Source organism: Lissotriton helveticus, chromosome 1_2 (genome assembly GCF_964261635.1).
Source record: "Lissotriton helveticus chromosome 1_2, aLisHel1.1, whole genome shotgun sequence".
In the NCBI taxonomy this organism is placed as follows: domain Eukaryota; kingdom Metazoa; phylum Chordata; class Amphibia; order Caudata; family Salamandridae; genus Lissotriton; species Lissotriton helveticus.
In genome coordinates, this window is record NC_136058.1 from 428229888 (window position 1) to 428254700 (window position 24813).

At 45.1% G+C, this 24813-nt stretch overlaps 1 protein-coding gene across 1 annotated transcript in view; it reads left to right on the plus strand.

Moving 5' to 3' along the window:
• Positions 1-213: 213 nt before the first annotated feature.
• The window catches only part of LOC144804963 (uncharacterized), a 56518-nt gene continuing 31918 nt past the window's right edge, over positions 214-24813 (plus strand). The window contains exons 1-2 of the mRNA XM_078671935.1: positions 214-397; positions 9797-9847. The gene's annotated coding sequence lies outside the window, so the exon portion shown is untranslated. The remainder of the gene's footprint in view (positions 398-9796; positions 9848-24813) is intronic.

Sequence of the window (24813 nt, forward strand, 5' to 3'; positions counted from 1 at the left end):
CTGCGGGAGGTAGTGTCTGTTTTCCACGCATGCGCAGTTGCACGGCGCGTGAGACTCTTCTAAGCCTGGCTGCAGCATCCCCGTTTCTAAGGTGCGTTGGTCGCTTTGTATCTGGGACATTTCAACAGCCGCTGGGGCTGGGGGGAGCTTGGAGCGCTGCCCAGTGTGGTCATGGGACGGGCGGGGGAGCATTGAAGTGCTGAAGAAGCCGAGCCAGTCACCGGTGACCACTTGTACAGACCCTCCGAGGGATCACAAGAGTGGCAGGAATTTCATGGTTTTGCAGATTATGTTTTCTGAGGAAACCACAGCCCCCTGCAAGATGCCGCATTTGTCATTCACCAGCAGAGCAGCCAGGGTTTCAGATGTGTGACATTTTCTTAATTTCAGTGTAATTGTGAGTGACATTTAAACCACTATGAGTGACACTTTCTCACAAGCAAAATCAAGCAATGAGGACGAGGGAAACATACAATTATAAGAAATGACACCCATTTGAGCAACGAGAAACTCCTAAAAAGATCTTAAAATATATCTGCAAAGCACCAGAAATTGAAGGGCACAACCTAGTAATAATCGTAATAATCGCAATCATACGCTCTTGTATAGCGCCTTATCACCGTAAGGTCTCAAGGCGCTTGCTTTGGGAACCCGTCCTGGCCTTTCCCTGCGAGATTACCCCTACTGGGCATCCCCAAGGTGAGGCATCCCATCGCGGTGGGGCCATAGTGGAGATTAAGCAAGCTATTGCCCAGAGTTGCAGAGTGTGAACCCATGATTCGAGGAGGCACCGAGGCAAGAATTATCGAGTCCGTGGACATTATGAGCTCAAGACCCTGCCGCATCGGGAATTGAACCCTGGTCCCGGGTCTGACCTCTGCATCAGGGTCTGCCTCCTCTAACCGGTGAGCCACACTTCTCCTAGCGCCCTTGTAACCTGTTCGGTCAGCGGTCAAAGACTCTCCGCATCAGGCAAGCCTCAGGAGAGTGAGACTGAGGCACACATAAGTTACAGTCAGCCAGGCTCACTGCTGCTCTCAAGCCTGTTAATACTGGACGAACGCTTAGTCAACAGTGGAGTCACTAAGATAGGTGGTAATTCAATTCAGTTTTATGACTTTGGCCATTGCAGAAAAGCACTTTCCTTGTTGTCTGCTGTACGTATATTATTATATCCAGGGCCGGCTTGTTTGTTTGCTGAACCCCCAATGACCACCTTTGCTGCGGATTCCCTTACTACCACCCCTTTAACAGTCCCCTCAATTCTCCATAACCACTGTAGCTCGGATGCATTTAACTAGGTTTATAGCGCCACTCATACCAGTGTAGGGTGTTAGAGCACTTTACATCACACACATACACTCATTCAAAATGTGTAAATCAGTGTATAGGAATGTTACTTAAGACAGAGAACTACAAGCATCCATACTGATAGACAGTATAGTTTAGGAGGACTTGGTCTGGAGAAGCAACAAACTCATAATTCAACATCTTACTCCGTGGTTGGGGGGTTCTCTTTAATAATAACTGTTTATTTTTTTATCGAAATGACCCCTTTCTGCAACATTATAATAATGAAAGACCGAGGGGGGATCATAGCGCCCTAATCTGTACCTTCCAGTTTATTTCCAGCTCTTTTATGACAGTTATTAGTTCCCTGTTCTAAACATGGGATTTTAACTTATACACTACAAAAACAAAGGTCTAAATGGCAGTCTTCTACATCAGCAGGGGAGGCTCGCTCGCGGGGGTCCTCTCTGGCTGTTATTTAATTTCCATGAACGCTCTCGGCGATGTTTCATCACTGGCCGGAAGGGGGCAGGGCCACACGGTAGAATTGCTTCGGGCTTCACCCGATTCAATTTCCCGTCCGGGCTTGTCTTCACAGTGCTGTTGGTAAGGTCGCGGACCCTCGCTGTGCCTCAGGACACTCCACTGGCGTCAGCACATGCGAGGGCCGGCGAGGAAGAACAGATGCAAGCAAAGCGGTCTCTTCGGGGCAGATCTCATAATCTCCCAGGCGTGTGGCTGTTGTTAGATATGCGGCTGTCGGGAAGCCACATCTCGTTGGTAGCTGCTCCGCTCCATCAAGTACAGGGCCATTGCTGATCTCTTATGCCCCCTGGCGTGCTGTTGTGTTTGGATGCGCTGCTACCGGAAGACTACAGCTCGGCGGGATCGATGGGAACGAGCTCGCAGCCTCTGTCCTCTGATTGTGCTCTGTCCTGGTTAAAATTTTTGTGTATAAAACTCTACCTCAAATTTTAAGGCTGTTATCTATGAGGGAGATCGGTCTACAGCAACAAGGTTGTGTGCACTCGCCATTTTTAAAAATGGGAACGATCGTGCTAGTACACCATGTCTTAGACAGTGGGGCATTGGTTAGAATATGAAAAATATTTAACAACAGTGGGGCCCAAAAATCTGGTTTATATTTAATAAGATCAATAGCCAACCCATCAGGGCCTGGAGTTTTTTTGCCCGCACTCTGACGTATAGCCTCCTCAACCTTGTTTATTGATAATGGGATTCCAGGTGGCACCCTGTTAATAAAAGGGTCGGATTAAAAAGCAGGCTCTTGGTAAATAGTGGAAAAGTGACTTTCCTAGGTGGCGCTCATTATGTTGCATCTGATGGGAGTGAACGGTTGTCCCATTGATCTTTAATGGTAGTCCAAAATATATTCCCATTATTTAAGCTGGCGGCATTAATGACCGCATCCCATTACACCTAGGGCTTTGAGATAGGACCTTGCGGAGCTTCCTGTTTGCAATTGTGCACTCCTGATTGAACCATCTAGGTTTGCGCAGTACTGTACAAATGGGTTTAGACAGCAAGGATTTAATGGTCCACTGAGTTCGGTAAAGGCGCTGATAGCCACTGGGTGTGGAACAGGGCCTCTTAGCAGATGTTAATAAGATTCATGTTGCCCCTAACCATAGAACTGAATCGTTCTGTGTTATTAATGCCTCACCAGCCCAGTCTGAGGTTATCTGTAGATGGTGATCGGTCCCTAGCGAAATAACTAAGTAGAGAGGACCTACTAGTAGTGAGCACTGTTCCTACTTGAAAACTATACGTTTTCCAACAATATAACATAGACTACTAATCACTTTATACAGACAGTAACCAGTATTAAGATTTCATATACTCTTTTTTAATTTTTCAATCATAGTGTTTTTTTTCAAAATTTAAACATAAGTACAAAATGTTCGTGTATCCTGATATACACTTGTTGTAGATATAAATCAATGTGTCTAACATTAGGTTGTAAATGAATACATAACAAATACAATAATTACATATTTCTAAACAATTAAGAAAATATTGTTCATAAATGTTCATGTATCAATATCAGTTGATTGTATGAAGATGCGATGCCCAATGCATTTCGGGACCAGAAGGTACCCTTCTTCAGGGGCGAAATCCTAGAATGTACAAAAAGCTTATCAATGCTATCAAAAATAACATAACATATTGCTTGTTTTAACATGATTAATGTAAACCATACGGCGATAATAGGACGTATAAGAATACACGGAAGAGAATACATAAAAAATTATACCTAAAGCCAGGTAGCCGCACTGAAAGTGGATAGTTTTGACAAAAGATGTGTACTCGATGTTACTTGGCTCACTGGACCCTATGGCTCCGCCGGAAAACCATTTCTGTATAAGTTCTCCTGGTTACAATGAAGCCTTGACGATATTATTTCATGTCTTGTATGGAAATGTTTCTGTTTCTCCATAACTATGTTTTAGATAGAGGATATAGCCTATTATTAATTTGGGGGTTGCAATTAGGCCATCATTTGATGAAATCTGAACTATGCATTTCTGTTCCAACTGAACTGTAAGGCAGAAGATAACTGGGAAGTTTTTCTCTAGTTTGTACCAGTTGATAATGCTTGTATTTTTGTTTCTTCCCCCCTTTTGCTGTGTCTCTAAGTTTTAGATAGATGTAATCATGTTAAAACAAGCAATATGTTATTTTTGAGTGTATATCAGGATACACGAACATTTTGTACTTATGTTTAAATTTTGAAAAAAAATACTATGATTGAAAAATTAAAAAAGAGTATATGAAATCTTAATACTGGTTACTGTCTGTATAAAGTGATTAGTAGTCTATGTTATATTGTTGGAAAACTTATAGTTTTCAAGTAGGAACAGTGCTCACTACTAGTAGGTCCTCTCTACTTAGTTATTTTGTTTACTTTTTGTGCTAGCCAACACAAGCATGTAGTGAAGCACCCTTGGATTAGATTGGAAGAAGTTTTGTCTAAATTTGATAACTGAGTGCACCTCTTACCTTTGCTAGATCGGTCCCTAGCGCCACATTCTGTCTGAGGCGTTGGAACTGAAGACATCCGTAACGTTATTTGTATTGGGTTATGGTCCCCAAAGATTGTGGCCATAATTTCGGCTTTAAGCAAGCTTGCTTCAAAAGCGGGGGAGATAAAAAAACATTATCAATTGTAGATGAACAGCCCCTTCCTCTGAATGTCGGTTCAGGGGGGGCACTATCTTTTGTAGTTGCATCAATTTCCATAACATTAATTAAGTTAAGGGTGTTCAAATGGTCCATTAGCTCTCTACCCCATTGCATGTTTGTCTGCTGCTGTGTGAGTATTCACTTGACCATGAGTTAGTTAGCTTAACATTAAAATCGCCCCCAGACAGATTCCTACTGACCTGAAAGAGTCTTTGGATTTTCCAATAGATGCAATGCAATTAAACAAATATATAAAATGCATATTTGGAACAGAATGAAAATCACAAGACCTGCCAAACGCCATTCAGCTACAAGCAATGCGCCCGCGTGTTTATGGGTAATTCCTTCCACCCGAAAAGGAGCGTTTTTCAAAGCACAGCAAGGGGGTGTTCGCCATGACCCTTCATCAGTATGAACGCTGTACCCTTCATTACGTTTTATTTGGTAGCCGAAACCATGCACCTTATTACTGCTCTACTATAAACAAAAATCACACTTTGATACTAATATACACCTGGGGTATACTTAGACGTGTGCTATTGTGTAAAACTAAACAAGCCCACACACAGAGCGTCCCGTATGCCACCCATAACCGTCAAAGTACCTATTTTACACACACAAGCAAAACATGTTTCTAAACATGGAAATAAATATAAGTAAACTCAACCATGATTATAAAAGACTTCTAGACAGACAAGCTGTTGGCCTTCACTAAGCCAGATGACTTACTGAGTTGACCCGACATCCGAGTGTGACCTCTACCAAATCTCAATACTCGTAGGGCAGGCTCAGCCTCTCATCCTTTAGAGGGTGATAAACTGGTCGCCATTGAGCTGGTAATAGGAACATCGGGTTATAAGGGTGCAATTGGTGTGATGCAGAAATGTACTTCTAATAACTCGTCCCACCCGGAGAGTTTTATTCACAGTAAATTACACCTCGTTCACTCCTGAGGCAGAGAGAGGCTTAAAGCTTCTGCCATCAGTAAACAATGGAGTGATTGTCACATACAGAACGAAGATCGGATTTGACAGAAATGTTTCTGGGCCGCAGATTGGACTTGTTTTGTCCATATTTAAAAAAAAAATAATAATTTTAATCTTTTTATTTAAGAAACAAGAAAAAGAAAAATAATAACAGGTGGCTTACATCGCGGAATGAAGGATCAATAATATACATACAGGGCATATAGACGGAGAATCATCAAAAGAGTCTGCTCACGTGTTACATCTGGTATATGGCTGCACTACAATCAGGATAGTCAAAACAAACGCCTACCACCCATCCCACCTCCCCAAGAAAGCAGGATAAACATTGAATAACAACCCCGGATAGAAGGGAGGGGGAAGGGTGCAGCAATAAGAAGGTTACAAAGCTACATCCACTGTACCGAACACTGTGAGAAATTACGCGACAATTGGCTAACTCACGCAAGTGATATCTCCACCAGAACCCGTCCACCCCATAACACAAATCCGCTACTCAAGAAGACCACCTATATCAGGATTTTGAAGGATTTCAAACATAAAAAAATACAAATACAATCTAAACAAACACCCCTCCCCCACCCTGCACCCCAGCATATGGCTTGCGCCCTATCCCCAACTAGCTGCGTGCCTGTCGCCCCATCTAACTAGGTACTAAATGTAGTAAAACTTGGAGGAGGACATCTCAATACGGACCCCCGGTCCCCCCTCCCCCCGCCAGAACCAAGAATCGCCATAATAAACACATAACTCCATTGAAAAAAGCTAATTTAAAAACTAAACAGGGGAAACAGTAACGACCACCCTACCTCCCATAAATACAATGGTAACGAATCCCACTTCAGAAAACCCATGGTGCCAAACCCCAACAGTCAGTCTCATCCTTGACCCTTCCGATCAGTCGAGCAAGCCCCTTCCAGGCAGGCTTTCGCCTCCGCAGGATAGTTGGAATGTGAAAACAGTTCAGTATAGTTCTGTATGAGGCGAGGCAAAGTTATAGAGTCTCTGGGAATTTTATCGGCAGCAACGGTGACCCTCGTCGACATAAGCTCACGACGTCTGTGCCTCTGTGAGGAAATTGAAAGCGTCAAAGAGGGGTAGAACACTGAATCATTCCATAGAGAGATCCCAGCAAGAGAGTCCGGAAGGGGAGCGACAATTCAACCAAACTCGGTAGACGATGTTGGTGGGCTTGGCAGACCATAGGGCACGTCGAGTACACGATTATCGGCCATCATATTGCCATGAAGCTCCGACACCTCTCGTGGCACGGGGTACACTGCCGCTACAGGGACCGCAATAGGTGATGTAGGCTGATCAGGATTTTGAGACGGTGTAGGGTCCGGTCCCATTTGTCCAAGTCCGTGTGCAACCACAATCATTTTTCGGACAATGTACTCCACATGGGAATGTAAGGCCCCGATTGCTGCCAATACAGATCGTATCGACGGTTCAGACTCAGTCCGTCCCACCGAATCGTGGTCCGAGACACCCATGTTCGCGTCCCCCGAGGCACGGCCTACCCCGGGGGAATCGGCTAATTTTGGGACGGACCGTCGCGGAGGGAGACCGAGGACTTACCAAGGTCGCGGTCCAGGTTCCGAGGCCACAGGCGTAGATCCCAACCCGGCAAACACCGGCGGGGTTCAGACCGGGTCTCCGTGCCAGGGACCCACACCCGCAGCGCAGTGTCGTGAGACCACTTGCAACCATCGCACGCCACCACAACCTCAACATCATCTCCTACGCCGACGACACCCAACTGATCCTCTCCCTCACCAGAGACCCCGCCACCGCCAGAACAAGCCTACACGAAGGGATGAAAAACGTCGCCGAATGGATGAAGAACAGCCGCCTGAAACTGAACTCAGACAAGACGGAAGTCCTCATCCTGGGACCATCGCCCTCCGCCTGGGACGACTCCTGGTGGCCCCCCGCCTGGGCACCGCTCCCAAGCCAACCGACCACGCACGCAACCTGGGCTTCATCCTGGACTCTTCCCTCTCGATGACCAGACAAGTCAACGCCGTCTCCTCATCGTGTTTCAACACCCTGCGCATGCTCTGAAAGATCTTCTGATGGATCCCGACCGAAACCAGGAAGACGGTCACCCAGGCCCTCGTCACCAGCCGACTAGACTACGGGAACACCCTCTACGTGGGAACCACAGCCAAACTACAGAAAAGACTCCAGCGCATACAGAATGCCTCCGCCCGACTCATCCTGGACATCCCCCGACGCAGCCACATCTCCGGCCACCTGAAGGACCTGCACTGGCTCCCCGTCAACAAGAGGATCACGTTCAGGCTCCTTACCCACGCACACAAGTCTCTCCACGACCTGGCCCCCAAGTACCTCAACGACCACCTGACCTTCTACACGCCCACCCGTCAGCTACGCTCTACAAGCCTCGCCCTCGCCGCCGTACCACGCATCCGAAGAACCACCGCCGGAGGAAGATCCTTCTCCTACCTGGCAGCCAAGACGTGGAACTCCCTCCCCATCCACCTCCGGCTGACACAGGACCATCTCGCCTTCAGGAAACAACTCAAGACCTGGCTGTTCGAGCAGTAGCGGACCCCTCCCCAAAGCGCCTTGAGACCCTTCCGGGTGAGTAGCGCGCTATACAAATGGTATGATTGATATGATTGATTGTCGTGCCTCGTCAACCCTCCATCGATTGTAGGCTAGAACAACACCCGCCGTCAAAATCGGGCTTAAACTTTTTTCCCATGTCCAAGGACCGGACCCTGATGGTCACCCACAGCCGATGTTATTCAACTGGAACCCGGCTGGGCCAGTACTCGAGTCCCCGGCTGACAAGCTGGTGTAGGCCCCAAACTAAAACTCGACGTAACTTCGTCTACAAAGCTGGAAAAAATCCCGGGATTGCACCAAAATATAACGTAGCCGTTCACTCACCCGGAGGCAGGGTAGAAATTCAGGATTTGTAGCAGGATTGTGCGGCGGAGGACGGAGGTCGGCGGAGCCGGGAGCCTATGCGGCCATCTTAGTTGCGAGTGTAGCTCCTACGTTTTGTCCATATTTGTTCGCAGATTAACCCGGTTTAGTGTTCAGACACATCACACAAGGGTCTTTCTAGGACTCTTGACTTGGGCCTCCAAATGAACATCTACTGAGGTTTGTCTGGCTAGTTTTCTGATTTCCGGGAAGAATGCTGTCACGCAGCATGTTTGTTTAGGAGATTAGACAAAGTAATCACAGTGTTTCTTACAAAAAATAAAGCGTGAATGCCGTGTGTAATTAAAAAAAGTTATCTCAGAGGAGCGCATTTGTTTCTGAAGCAAACTAATCAAAGTAACCAGTGTAAGTAAAAAATCTGGCTACATTGTAAACGGTAAAAAAAGTAACCAACACGTAAAAACGGACTCTGGAGCAAATGAGTTTTAAAGGTGTCCAATAGCTTCCGGTAGAGACTATATAGAAAACTGAGAAAAAGGAAAACATCACGTGAAAATGGACTCGGAAGCAAATGAGGCGGGAGGAGTAAAAGCACAGAATGGGAGGCTGATGCTAGCGGTTTCTAATAGAAAGCTAAAGAAGGGAATGTTTGAGAATGGAGAAGGGGTAAATAGTTGGCAAACAAGTCGGATGGGGTGGGGGTGGGGGAGAAGGGGAGTGAGCGAGTGGGAGGGAAGCACTGGTAAAGCGTCACGTTTCAAGAGCCTGGTGGGGTGGGGGGGGCGGGGGAGCCAGCGAGTGGGAGGGAGGAAAGGAGCATATGGGGATGGGGTGTGAGTGAGAGGGAGCAAAAGCCTTTGATGGTGGTGTGCGAGGCCAAGCGCGTACTGGAGAAGCGCCACACTTCAAGAGTTAACATGCATTGTGAGAAATCCGCATGGAATCTGCTTGGTCAGAGAGTTTGTTTTAACTACATTACTCTTGTCTATTTATCCCTGTGGGATAGAATAGTCGAGACCTAAAAACTTCATCTTGCAGACGAACCAAGAATCACGCTTGAATGTCACAACTTTTTAAAACAAGGTAGTCAGGAAAGTGTGGCGAATATATTGCAGCTCTTTGCATTTTGACAGCCCCAAACAAATTTGAGAACAGAGTGGATGTATGTAGCAGAGACGAGTCTGTTCACCCAATGTGAGTGGTGATATCCGCTTTGCTGATCTGTCTGAAGTTATGATGCTGCTGACAGTAGCGTGTCTGCTAAAAGTAATGGCGTGACTGGTGGAACAGTAAAGCCAAATAAGAGAAAGTTATCTTCCGACAACGCAGTCTTCATGACTAAGACCAGTAACACTGAAGACTCTGAGACTCACAGCAGTAATTTCTCCTTTCAGAGCGTTATTGCTGCAGATGGAGTGAAGCCAAGAAGTAAGCACATTACTAAGGTACCAACAACGTTCAATATTGTTCATTTCTATTTACTGTTTCTCTTTTGCACCATTTGGAAATGCATTTTCTAGTTTTGTTACTTTTTGTTTAATTTTTTCTTGTAGGTTGTTACCTTTGGTTTAAAGGGAAAGATGTTGTAGTGTGTGATCTTAATGCTGCAGTTTGCATTTCATTACCATTATTTACTTATCCTGGAAAATCTCCAGGGTGTAGGAGATTTGTTGTTCCAGAGTTCATTTTTCAGCTTCTGGGCAGTTGTTGCTCTGTGGCGATCTGTGGTCCTGTTTCTCTGCTCTTCTTGTAGCAGCTCCTATCAGAGCTTCATCCTCCCGCCAACGATAATAAGATGCCAGGCATCACACAACACAGACTATGTTGGGTTAAGTCCATCTGCTCTGCGCAGTTAGAGCAAAGATAAAGTTCTCCGGACCCATCAGGCTGTGAGTGTAACCTAAGGGCCTAAGATGAAATGTAGAGCTTACCTCCTTCCTGAGTGGCTCCAGTCTGCTGTGTGCAGACCCTATAGCTGGCAGCACACTGGAGTATGTATGTATAAATCAGATTATGTTGGAAGTAATCTGCAATATAGTGGCAGGCAGCACCCTGCCATAGAGTAGGATTTTTCATAGTATTTTATTTCCTGACACATTAATGGAGATTGTCTTTTAACAGGCAGAAGAACAAGACTGAGGAGGGATTTAAGCGGGAACTCCCCAGTCCAGGTAGACTTTACCTGCTATTGCAGGCTTGCGTAAGCTGCTGCTGCTTTTTGTTGTTTTATCATTTTAAAACTCACTTCACGCGCACTTGCACCGCGCTGCTCGACTTAGGACGCAGTCGCTTATTTGCGCATTGGGGACATCTTCTGGGGTCATAGCTAGTTTAGCTCTTACCTGCACTATAATTGTACCGCCACTCGCACTTTGCGGGACCTAGGACTTCTTAGAGACCGCATCGCGGTATTTTGGGTGCCATCTTGGGTGTGGGTAGCCAGGAGGTGCCGAATAACGGGCGCCATCTTGGGTGTGGAGCCATAGATCTGCCTCGCAGGACTCCCGCGCTCTGAGGAGGGATTTAAGCGGGAACTCCCCAGTCCAGGTAGACTTTACCTGCTACTGCACGCTTGCGTAAGCTGCTGCTGCTTTTTGTTGTATTATCATTGGGTGCGGGGCCAGAGATGTTATGTTATGTTATGATGGTGATTTATATAGCGCACGGCTACTCGGGCAGAGTGTCCCGGCGCTGTACAGATCTGTAGAGGGAGTCAGAGCAAAAACCAAACACACTAAAGGCTGAAAAGCCAGGTCTTAAGGCTTTTCCTGAAAGACAAGAGATTGTCAGTTTTTCTCAGTGAAAGGGGGAGCTTATTCCAAAGCTGCGGGGCACAAGCTCTGTAAGAGCGACCACCAATGCGTGCGTGCTTTACAGCTGGGACGACAGCTAAGGCTTGAGTGGCTGAACGTAAGGATCTAGCAGGATGATAGAACTGAACATGTTTCCTAAGGTAGACTGCACCCGTACCATGCAAGGATTTAAAAGTCAAGGTCAGAGCCTTGAAGATGATACGCTTCCTCACCGGGAGCCAGTGCATTGAATCAAGGAGTGTCGAGGTATGGGACCTGCGGCTCAGGCCAAAAATGGCCCTCGCGGCAGAGTTCTGTACAGTCTGTAAGCGAGCTAGGATGTACTCTGGGAGACCTAAATAGAGCACATTGGCGTAGTCGAGCCTAGATCCAATCATTGCTTGTACAGTAATTCTCCTATGAACCTGCGACAATAGAGGGAGACATTTCCTGAGTGTTCGCAGTAGGCCAAAACATTGGCCGACTAGGGAAAGGATCTGGGGTTTAAAGGTGAGACCATTGTCAAATTTGACACCCAGATTCTTGGCGACCGCAGTAGGGGAAGAAGGAGGATGCATATCTGCCGGCCACCAGGATTTCCATTGGGTATCAGGAGAACAGCCAAAAAATAGGATTTCAGACTTGTCTGAATTACATTTGAGCTGGTTCTGCTGAAACCAGGAGAAGACCGCCTCCAGGCAGCTTTTGATGGAGTCACCTGCAAAATCGGAGTTCTTATCGCAGGTGAAGAGCAGCTGCGTATCGTCAGCGTAGGACACAATACGCGCGCCATAGGTCTCCACTAGTTCAGCCAAAGGGGAGAGGTAAATGTTAAATAAGGTGGGACTAAGAACTGATCCCTGTGGCACTCCCACATCAAGTGATGGAACTATTGCTGAAAAAGGTGGTGACCAGATCATTTGTTGGCGCTCGGTGAGGAAGGACTTAAGCCAATTGAACACCGTCCCTCTGATTCCGATCTCATGGAGTCTAAAAAGGAGCCGGTTGTGAGGGACGGTGTCAAAGGCCGCTGAGAGATTGAGTAATACCAGCATTGCCTTCCCTCCGCGATCTGTCACTTCCTTAATAGACTCAGTTACCTCCAACAGTGCAGTTTCTGTACTAAGGTTGGAGCGAAAACCTGACTGCGTCTGATGCAGAATGTCATGAGCTTCTAAAAATTTTGACAGGTGGAATGCACATGTTTTTCTGCGAGTTTGGCAAGGGCAGGAAGCAGAGATATTGGCCTATAGTTCGAGTGTTCTAGGGGGTTCAAATTAGGTTTTTTTATAAGAGGGATGACATGACCTTTTTCCAGGCCTTCGGGACCTCACCAGAGGAGAAGGAGGCATTAAGAAGAGGGTTGATCAAAGGATTAAGAACATGGGACATTTTAGAAAGGATTTTAGCGGGACAGGGATTTCAGTTTTTGTAACAAAGCAAGCGAAGCCTCCGACGACAGGGGTGGAAAATCTGAAAGAATATGGGTGTCCTGTGAAATGTTCATAGCAGATGAAAGGGAACCAAGATCTGAGGCAGAGGCAATAGGCGGAAAAGATGCCTGGATGTTAAGAATTTTATTGAAGAAAAAGCTGGCCAGCTGATTGACCCAGGATTCGGAGGGAGAGAATTTAGGGCTAGAAGCAAGGGGGGAAGTGAATTCCCTGACGATTTTAAATATGTCCTTACTGATGTTGCAAGCTGAGTCAATTCTTTTAGCGAAGAAAACTTTCTTCGCCATTGTGATTGCTTTATGATAGGTCTTAGTAAGATTTTTAAATCTTATTTTCAGGTGGGCATCATAATTTTTCCGCCACAATCGTTTGGCTTTCATGCAGCTTTTCCTAATCTCGTGAAGTTCGGTGGTAAACCAAGGGGCTGAAGTACATTGAGATGTTTTAGATCTGGCAGGAATGGGCGCTAGTTCATCAAAACGTTGAGCGAGCCAGGACTGCAAGCTAGAGAGATCCTGCTCAAGATTGCCGGTCAATTGACAAGGATGGAATGCCAATGACTGCTCCAGCATATCGGTGGTAACACGGTGGAAAGGACGGAAAACCGTAGGTTGAGTGCCATTTTCAGTACAGGCGGATTTAGAAAGACCCACGATATCAAAGTTTAACAGGCAATGGTCTGACCAAACTACAGGAAGTGGTGGATAAGATTGAATAGGCATGGAAGAAAAAACTTGGTCTAACAGATGACCTTTATTATGGGTTGCTCCAGAAAAATAAGGTAGGAGATCAAACATGCTAGTAACATCACTTAATTTAACAGAGTCGACAGACTCAGGTTCGTCCATATGGATGTTGAAATCCCCAAGAAGAAAAAGATGCTTATATTTCATTGCAAGAGGGGATAAGGCCTGATGGAGTTTATCACAGAAAGGGCACAGGTTGCCAGGTGGTCGATAGACCAATAAACCGGCACAGGAGTGATGCGGGGAAAAGGATAGGCAGAAGCCAAGCGATTCAACCCCAGGAATGGTGTCAATTTCAAGCACTGAGCAGGTATATTGCTTGTCTACCACTATCGCCACTCCTACTCCTCTTCCTAACTCTCGGTCTTTCCTCACAATATAGTAGTCAGGGGGGAGGGCAGTGGAAATGTCGGGACTGGAGGAATCACATAGCCAGGTCTCCGTAAGAAAGAGACATGACGGCTTCCGTTCTGAGAGTAAGTTGAAGAGGTCAAGGGCGTGCTTGCCAAGTGATCGAGTATTTAAAAGCATGCATGGGTGCAAATGGGCCTTCGCAGTGGTCTCCCCAGCAGTATTATTTAAGCCGGAAATGCCAGACATACGAGAGCTTGACAGCAGCACCACTGGTTCAGCAAAGGAATTCCCTGTTGCATTTGGTACTCCATTAAGGTGTCGGGAGATTTAAGCGCCTTCCCTGGTGTGGCATAAAGACCGATTGATCAGGATGATCCACTGTTGAAATTACTGCCCGCAGGCAGATCGCCAGGGCCTACGCAAGGACCTTAGTCTCAAAATTAGGCAGGGAGGTAGGTATAGAAGACCCACACTCAGTTGCTGGTTCGTCCATTTTTGGGATGACCACCGCCTCAGACGTTCTTTGGTCCTCTTATTTTCAGGCAGTCTGAAACCTCCTCTGGAGGCACTCCTTGATTTTATCCATCATGCTTTTATATAATTCTAAGGGGAGCTCATTGGACCCCGTCGCTTGCCCTGTTTGCAAGGTTCCTATTGTCTTATTTATTTAGTCTACTGTCAGGTCTTTGTCTAGTGCGTCTCAGTCCTCATTCGTGAACATTGGCAGGGTCAGGTCTTTCAGGAAGTCTCTCCCAGTATTTCCGTCCCCTTGTTGTCTGTGTCCTCAAGGATCCAGTTCTGTCCTTTGTCTTGTCTCTCTAACCATGTAAGTAACTCATTGGCTTTATCACCCACATCATAGAGACAATGCTGGGTAGCCAGCGCATGAGTGCCCGCTATTTTCCATTACTGCTCTCAATGTGTGCTGCTTCAGTTGATGGTGTAATGGGAGAGAAACTGATTCCCCACTTGCCAGGCGTGCCTCCAGGAAAACATATTCCCTGTTCTGAGCCTCGCACTTCAATTTACGTTCCTTCGGCATTCCCCCAATCACTGCCTTGAATTCATCCTATAGCACACAAGCTGATTCAACAGGCAGCCCGTTCTCCTTAAAATAGAAGTCTGCTCCATCTCTCATACGAGCTTTGAACGTCTTGTCTTATAAATATCATGGATCAACCCTTGGGGGTAGCATGAAGTCCACAACCGGACCATCGAGTTGCACCTCCACCAGCGAATGGTCTGAGATTCCCCCTGCTATGTGTGTAGCGGCACTATAATCAACAGTCTGGGTGAAAAGATAGTGCAGGCATGCCAGACTACCATGTGCAGCAGACCGGTGCCTCCGGTTCTGATACCCCCTTCCCTCTAGGGCCATTTAGGAGTATAATGAATATAGTATAGGTGTAGTTCTGTCACTCCAGTCACCCCAATGCATTTATGCTCTGTCGTAAGCGTCTTACCCTTTCACAGGATGAGTCAGTCTTGTCTGGGTCTCTTTCCTGTTTCCCGGCACTTGAATGGCACGCGCGAACACTCGAGAGAGCAGTGACCCACCGGCAGGCTTTTGTGGAGTGCTTTTGTCATGGAGGTAGTGCTGCATTCAGTAGGGCACCCACTCTGTTTTTTCTTTGCAGTTGCCTGAAGATCAGCAGTCCCAAGGTAGCAGTCACACTAGGCCTGTCGGTAAGTGCAGCTCCTCTGGAGGCCCGACCGTCAGCAATTGAGCCCACACTGTGGCCGGCTGGACCACAGGCGTAAGCTCAGACAGGGTGTTCAACACTGGAGTAAGTGTAGTCCCTCATGGGCCTCTGACACAGAGTAGTCTGGAATTCAGCCACTAAAAGCCCAAATCAGGCTTTCCAGGAAGCCAGTAGATTCAGACCCTGTTGTGTTAGGAATTTGGCAAATGCAACCTTGAACGGGCCGGTTGGCAGCACACAATCGTCCAACTGGGCCTCAACAATCACGTTGTCGTAGCGTATTATTTTCTGCGCTGAACTGTTGGGAGAGACTTGGGGGTGGAGGTGGGTGGTGTCCCTTAGACTAGCACTCTCACATTGCATTTATCCTACGCACACCAACGCCCTAAACACGCACTTGATGTTAGCTCAAAGTTTGGGCACATGTATAGAAATGGAGCATTACATGGGTGTGTCAGTAGGACGCAACTCCACTGACCATGATGCAAAGATCACATCAGGCTATTGATCCTTACAACAGGGTGCATTGCCACCACCGCTCTAGCTGTTAAACCCATGACAGTCCTCTGCCTTAAATAAGGGCACAATTGGTGTGACCCTCCAGATCACAGGACCGGTTCAAGACCTCTCATAGTCCCTTGTTAGTAGTTGCACAGTGCTGGAGTGGCAGAAAAATCTCATGTAATTGTTTTTTTTTTTACTTTGTAGTGGATTTACCCCAGTAACGTCCAGTTACAAGTTTGACGCCATGGACTGGGCAGTTGCCACGAGGAACAGATTCTTCTGCCTGTCAAACCACATGGCATTCACTATTTCATAGTGTTTTTCTGCTTTTATTTACCACTTTTTTTAAGCAGGTGGTAAATATATGCATGTGGTTGGTTGGGGGAGATAGGTGAAGCAGGGGAGGGAAGGGGAAAGCATTTTCTAACAGAGGGAGTAAGGTACATTTTATTTGCACAATTAACAAAAATCTGACGATTACTGCATTCTTAAAGGAAACACACCAATTTAAATACAGACCAACAATTTTAAAATTTCAAAAAATCCAAATTAGTTTTCTTAAATAACATAAACACAATTTATAGACATTACATCAGACCGTCATCTTTCCAGGACTTAATATCAATTGTGTCAATTAATATTTCTGTAATTTATGTGTGATGTCATAAAAATAGTCCTAAATGTTGTCCTTAATTATCTTAGACTTCCAGATTTCCTGTGGGCAACTCACAAGTATCCAACTTCTTTTTAACAAGTATTAAAAATGTAGTAAAATTGGCGTTCATTTTAATACCCGACGGTCTAAAAAAAACTACTATGGCATGTCTGCAGGTACGAACAACTCTGCCAATGAAGCAGTTTTTCAAATATCGTTTTCTTTCTGCCATCATTACTACACATATACAACAAAATGCAAAATACTTTGGTCCCATAGTTTGCATAGGCTGCACATAGTCGGCTTAGATGTTCTCAACCAGGGCACTAAATGTTTTAAGCCAGGTAAGTTGCCGAATCGTGCGTTCATAAAGGTGTTTTTGGTTTGTAGAGACCATGGTATTTCTAAATATGGTTGGACCATAAGACTTGTATATTCCTGGACCAACATCCATGCGTGGGATCTCTTAATAAACAGTTCTTTGTCTTTTAAAAGTGACATTTTTTTATTTTTTTTTATTTTCAAAAACCTTTATTAAGGAATATCAACATGGCAGACACAATACACCGTGCAGAACCGCCGCGCGCGGTAGCAAGATAAATTACAATACAGACATTGAGTTGCAATTGGGTTATGTTTACAGCAATTCAGTAAAACCAGGAATGTTAAAGTCACAGAACCACAGTCCAGGGCTACAGCCTCCCAAGGGGAAGCACGCATAGAAGCACAATAACAGATGAAAGTCTAAAGCAGCAGGGGTGATGATGGGAAGTAGGTGAGGTGGGAGCATTCACTAACCAACACCGGCGGCCGCTGCGGACCCAGGGCCGGCGGGGAGCACGGTAGAGGTAGCGCCGCTGGGGTATGAGCGGGAAAGGAGATAGACGACCAGGGGGGCCCAAATGTCGACAGGACGGGACCTGGCAGGCATTAAATCCCAAAACTCAGAGAGGAGACATCCTCCAACCAACTCTCAACCCTAGGAGTAGGCCACCGACCCCAACACATGGCCACCCTACATCTGGCGAGGACCAAAAGCATCGAAATCAGGCGGCGGGAAGCATCAGGGCAAAACTTAACAAAGCCAAGAAGGCACAGTGGAGGGTCTGGGCGCACTGCAGTACCGGTGATGTCAGAGACGGTGGAGCTCACCGCCTGCTAGAACTCAGAGACCTTGGGGCAGAGCCAAGCTAAATGGGCAAAGTCTGCGGCGGGAGCAGCGCAACGCATACAAGTATCTCCAGGGGTGAGCCCGAACCGGTGGAGCAGCACTGGGGTGCGGTACAGTCTGTGCAATTACTTGAAGTGGATCAGGCGGAGCCGGTAATTCGGGGACAACTTTTTGGTTTGATTACAGCAATACAACCAGTCGGCCTCCGAAATGTCAATTCCAAAGTCTGTGCGATCCGATGAGATGGGGGCAGACCCCAAGGACAAAGCGTACAGTTTGGTGACTAACTTGTTAGGCGACGTGGAAGTATGAATGAAGTCCAGAGCCGGGAGAGTGGGCGGGGGCTGAGGCAATGTGGAGTGCAGTTTCTGGCAAGTGGCACGTAACTGATAAAATAGTAGCATGTCCTGCAACCCCGGAGACTCTGGAAGAGTGTAAAAGGAATTCTCCGGGTAAATATCCGCCACCGTTCTCAGGCCCAAACGTGCCGCGTGTCGGGACATGCTGAGTGAAGGGAAATCTGGGTGATCCGAAAGTCAGGCGCATCCATCCCACCGGCAGACATAGGGAGGGTGAGGATATCATAGGCCACCCTGGGTTGTTAACCCGAAAGCCCGCCAAAACGTATGATTTCCCGAACCAGGGGGCTAAGGTTTTCCTGGGGTTGGCTGACATATAGGGTGACGTCATCCGCATACATTTAGACCAGGAGAGAGTGGGAAGAGAAACCAATGCCCCTGTAAAATGTAAATGTCGGAATTTGTAAAGCGCACAGCTACCTCCACCGGAGGTGTCCCGGCGCTGTCCGTATACCGCTTAGGAACCCATCCTGGCTTTCCTGGGAAATGTCCACTCCTGGGCACCCCACCAGGCGCAGCCAAGCATCCCAGCGCTTTTGGGGCCGTTGTGGAGACTAAGCAAGCTATTGCCCAGAGTTGCAGCGTGGGACCCATGATCAGAACAGGCACTGAGGTGAGAATATCCAGTCAGGGGAATTAATGAGCCGGAGACCCGCCGAGGTGGGAATCGAACCCTGGTCCCTGGCCAGAGCTCTGCATCAAGGTCTGCCTGCTCTAACCATTGAGCCACACTTCTCCAACACACTTCTGTGTGTATGGTGCTGCCGTAGCCTGGCAGCCAGGGTCTCCATGGCGATGGCAAAAAGCATGGGCGATAACAACACCCCAGGCAAGTGCCACGGGCAATGTTGATCGGGTTGGATACCTGACCATTAATGCGGAGACGTGCAGAGGAACTGGTGTAAAGGAGTTTGATATTACGCAGAAAGTGAGCGCTGAAACCCGTACGCGGTAGAATGCTGAACAGGAACGGCCACTCCAACGTATTGAATGCCTTGGTGGCGTCGAGCAGTGTGGCCACGGACGGCAAGTTAGGGTTAATTTGATGCCGGACAGACAAAATGGTGCGAAGATTATGTGAGGTTGCCCTGCCAGGTATGAAGCCAGATTGATCCGGGAGATTTGGCGAAGGTTTTATTATCTATGTTTATTAGGGAAAGAGGACGGGAGGAGTCATGACGGTCGGCAGGCTTGTCAGGTTTAAGGAGCAAATTTATCAATGCTTCGCGCAGGGACTGCGGGAATATCCCGGTGTCGAAAGACTCATTATACATGGCCTCCAGATGTGGTTCAAGGATGTCAGCGAACGATTTGTAGAACGAGGCAGGCAGGCCATCCAGGCCAGAGGCCTTGCCACTAGGTAAGCTGTTGATGGCTGCCAATATTTCTTCCCTGGAGAATGGCTCAACAAGAAATGGTAGTCTTCGAGCCAGACGAGGGCGAAGGACTCAAAATATTGGTCGAACTCCTCCCGTGGCAAGGGAGTGCCGACACAATAGAGGTGAGAGTAAAAGTCGAGAAAACGGGATTAAATATCTTCCGGAGAGGTGGTCCTGTCCAGGCTCTATCATTGAGAGCAGTTATATAGGATGCAGCGAGCAGTGGATGTAGGAGGTTAGCAAGGGTACACACAGGGCGGTCTCCCTCCCCAAAGCGGCGCGCTCGACCCTCTCTACCAAGGAAGGACAGTTCACGGCCGGCTTCATCCGAGAATTCGGTATGCTTTTGGCAAAGCAGCGCCAGCGTCCCAGGGCTGGGGCACGCCGCCTGGGCGGCATCAAGCCACGAGTATTTCACTTCCATATACGGCTCGGGAGCAATTTTGCTTTTATTACTTTTATTAATGGGGTATAAGTTGGGCCTCCCAAGAAGCTATACAGTAGGCGAAAAGCCCCTTGTAGACTTTTGGCTCTTTCCTTCATCTCCAATTTATGGTATGAAAAAGATCCTTTCTCGTCATACAGTATCCCAAGATATTTATAACACTGAACTTTTTCTAGCTCTCGCTTTTTGTGTGACCATTTGTATTAACTGCCCTTCCGATTCATGGTACTGACTTCCATTACTTTTGTTTTTGTTTCGTTTATTGTCATTTTGTTCTCAATTGAATACATTGATGTTTTGTTTATTAATTGCTGCAGTCCTACCCTTGTTTGGCTTAGCAGGACGACGTCATCAGCGTATAATAAGTTCGATATTTGTTTCTCAGCCTGCTTTGGTGAGTCTGCTAACTCATTGTTCATTGCAAGGGTAAAGTCTGATAAAAATAGATTAAATAAATATGGAGCTAAAACACACCCTTGCTTTAGGCCTTGAGTTTTTTTAATTTTCCTCGAAAGCTTTGAACCATTCCCTAGCCGGACTCTTGTCCAGGTATCAGTATATAACAATTGTATTGCATTTAAAAGGCTGGAGCTAATGCCATAACGATCCAGTTTCCTCCATAAAATCTGCCTATTTACGCAGTCAACGGCTGCTTTAAAATCAATGAAACATAAATATAAAGGCTGTTTTCTTGTTTTATATTTCTCCATTAAAATTCCCAGTGTTAACACGTTTGTTGTTGTACCTTGACCTTGTACAAAACCTGATTGGTTCGGTGGAATTTAATGGTTTTCTTAGTCCAATCAATTAACTCCTTAAGTAGAACCGATGCAACTCATTTAGCTTCGATATCTTGGATCGTAATTAATCTGTAATTGGATGGGAGGGACCAGTCCCCACTTTTTTATATAGGAGAAATTATAGATCCGTTCCATGCCTCCGGGACTGTTCTTTATTGGAGAGCATGATTAAATACTGGTGTTCGATAGCTCGACCAATATGATGCTTTCTCCTAATACAACACAGCGGGAATCCCATGTGGGCCGGGGGCACCATTGGATCTTTGATTCTTTATTAATTTACATACTTGGTTTTCTGTTATCTCTGTTCAGTTATTATTCTTTTCTCCTCCTATTCTATTTATAGCCCAATCAGTAGAATTCACAGCCAAGTTAGGAGTAGGATCAAATGCATATCTATAAACGATACCCATTCAGATTCAGTTACTGTTGATGAAGTAGATTTCCTACTAGATCTACTCAGTTTGTTTACTAGAATCCAGAAGCCTCTTGACTTACTCTTTTTGCAAGCATATAGAGCTTTTGCCCACAACTATTGCTTTTTTTGCATTTTGTCCTTCCAGACCATTTTCCTTACTCCTGTATTTATCTTTTTAAGTTTTACTCTGTAAATTAAATTAACTGGGAACTTTTTTTACCAATTTCAGAATTCTGTTACATCCTTTTTTTAATTGATGGCTTTCAAACGAAATTTTCACCAATGAACATGCTTTTTCCTCCACTGACCTTTATTAGCATATTATTGAGATTGTGGTAATTAATTGCTTTGTGAAGAGAGACCATTTTTCGACAGCATTCGAATAATCTCCTTCGAAGTGAAAATCCACAATTGCCTGCGCAGAGTTTGTAATAGAATCTTTGGTGTTATCTGACCAATAAAGTTTCTTATAATTTACTGTCGTTATTTCTCCCGGAAGTGACCTATAGTTTTCAAATCTTAGGCCATTTAGGTTTAACTCAATTATTTGTTGATCGTGGTCATTTATATATATTCCCTCTTTCCGATAAGACAACATTTAATTAAATAGATTCACAATGCTATTGTATAATCTATTCTAGCACTATGATCCCCTGCCTGAAAAGTCCATGCTTTTGGCGAATCTTGAGGAAATCGCCCATTTTGCCATCTTAGACCTATGGTTTCTAATTCTTATACAAGAGTCTTGCCGATGTTTTAATTCTTTTGTTCCCTCATACCCATTGTTGATGAAAAACTTGGAATTGACCATAAGTAATTTTGCCATTGTATTTCAACATCTCTATCGTAAGACCATAGCATATTCATGTTATAATCACCGGTAATAATAATCTCAGGTTAGGTGTCATTGTCCAGTTTCTGCAGTATCATAATTATCCAATTGGTTGCCATTGTTCTTCGTAATTATATACGTTGATTACTACAAGAGATGTAATTATATTTTGTTCCTTGTATCGTATTTTGACAATTAGATAATCCTTTTGACTTGGGACGTCCATTTCACTTTCCATTTTTAGCTCAGTTGATATAAAAAAAGCCAAACCCCCACAAGGTCTGCCATAGTTACTTGTTCGCTTAGCTAATGAGTAATAACCCTATACCCTTCCAATCTAAAAAGAACTAAAGCCCAAGTCTCTTGTAAACAAATGATTTGAAAACAGCACAAAGTAGCGAGTTGGTTATTCTGAATCTTTGCTTGAACCCCATTTATATTCCACGAACATAATCTGACCCTTTTATTCATAATTGTTGGCCCCCTTAAAGAAAGTTCAAATTGTAGATGTCAATCCTGCCTGACATTATGGAGGGCTGCTGTTAGCCAACCTAATTTGACAGTGTCAAATAATAGGTCTACTTTTTTTACCTCTAATAATTTTAAAAGATGCCCGTTGGTCATACCTGTGGGTTTTTTAATATTGAGTATTTCTTATTATTATCGGTTCTCATTGGTTATGATTTTGTAATTTTGTTACAACAAAACGGCTAGGATAGGAAAGTTGCAGGGGAGTTGTTATTTTTATTCCCCAGTCCTGAAAGAGATTATGTTCTTGCATAATAAGGCTGGCGGCAGTAGAAGATGTCCAAATTACTAATGTTGATTTGCGATTATTATTCTTGATGTGTGGAATTCAATTGATTCTATGTCGGTACATTTATTTTCTTTAATGAGGGTACTGCATTTTAATATGTTCCCACGAGTCATGATATAATTATTACCCCTAGATTTATATTCCGGCGTAGAAATTACCTGCACCACTCCTTCTTTTTGATCTGGGTTATTTAATTTAAATTGTTGCAGGCTATTTTCACCTTGAGTATGCTCAATTAACCTTCCATTATGATTATTAACAGTTTGAGACCATGATAGTCGATGTTTATGTAACTGCTTCATTTTGGTTCCCAGATCTTGTGGTAATTTAATATCCTTCCAGGTTTTTAACAAATCTCTATTCGTTTCATCCCCTCTGATACTCTCACTCTTTGCTCTATTCGTTTCCAATTGTGATGGCTTATTCTCCACCTGTTTATTACATTCCTCCACTTGCAGCATTTCTAAGGACTGAATTTTCCCATACTCTATCATTTTTATATTATCAGCTTGCTTGTTTAGGCAATTATTTTTCATAACTGCTTGTACCTCCGATAGCTCTTTATTAAATAGAGGGTAAAAGGGTTTTGTTGGAGACATTTGTTTACCCTCACCTTCACAATATGATATTTGGTCATGGTTGTTTCCAGTGTTCAATCTCACTATATCTGATGCATTTGTATTTTTTTTTTATACTTTTAGAAGCTTTATTTCTTTCTTTCCATTGTTTTTTCCTCTGACTTTTTGATAGTTAAACTTCCGGAGCTGCGTCTGTTATTGTTGATTGTGTCGAGCATAGGTTTATCACTTCTTGATCTTTTGTTTTATCATCTATTTTATCTTTAACAACAACAGTATTGTCTTTACATTTTATTGTATCTTTAGAAGGGCAGTCGGTCTTGATGGGTTGAATTCCCACATTAGGAAAATTCCCTTTTACATCGTCAATTATTGTTTTTAAAATATCCGGAATGGTAGCCAGTTTGTTAATTAGTGGGGCACAACTACACTCTGCATATGTAGATATTGGCTGAGATTGTGCCCTTACTATTAGATTATTTTGTGTTGTTATCTTCTGCTCAGTTCCGGCAACAGAGGATGCCGTAGCACTCAAGAGATCTATTTGGACCTCCTTTTTGTTGGACTTATATGTTAAAGCTTCCAGAGTTAATTGCGAGGTTTTGAAGAATAAATCCCAAATTGCTCCTGCGTTCCCACTTCCTGGTACCTGAGTACCTGGGTTATGGTGTTGCCCATTTATGAATGATAGGTCCTTATACTCCTCTTTTTGTGGTCCTTGAAAATCATGTCCCTCGTCACAAGAATTAATGAATTGTGGACTACTATTCAAAACGTCTTATTGATACAGAGTACTCCAACGCTGCAGAGTTTCTGGGTTGCTGTTGTATTCGTCCTTATTAATTTGAGATCCGTTATTTTGATTACATTTCGGCTGGTCCTGTTTTTTAACTGAATTTATTTTAGATAGAGTAAGATCCGATTTCAGTGGGGTATTGGCTTCCCTTATGATTTTCACCCCACCATTTAGTTGCTCTCGTTGATTTATTTGTCCCAAATTAGATGGTTCCTGTTGGACCCGGTCCTTTGGGCAGGTTCACCCCGTGACTTTTTGCTTTTTCCTAGCCTGTTTTTGGAACCTGGATTGGTGATTTTAGGCCTCTGCGCACTTTTTCACTGTGGTACAGTGTAAAGTGCGTGTGCTCTCTGTGTATGGATGATGAGTGACCTGCCCTCCCATAGGAATGAATGGGGAATATGTATGCCCATGGTAGATTCCTGATGCATGGGGAGTGCAGGGTCGAGTTTAATATGTATGAACTCGTGAGAATGAATGCTGCATAATGGTATATGCGGCATGGCTGTGTCTAGTCTAGAAGCGCCACTTTTAGAAGTTGCCATAATTGTGTAGTGAGTCTGCTGGCCCGTGATTGGCTGATGAGCCTGGGCCTGCTGGTGGATGGA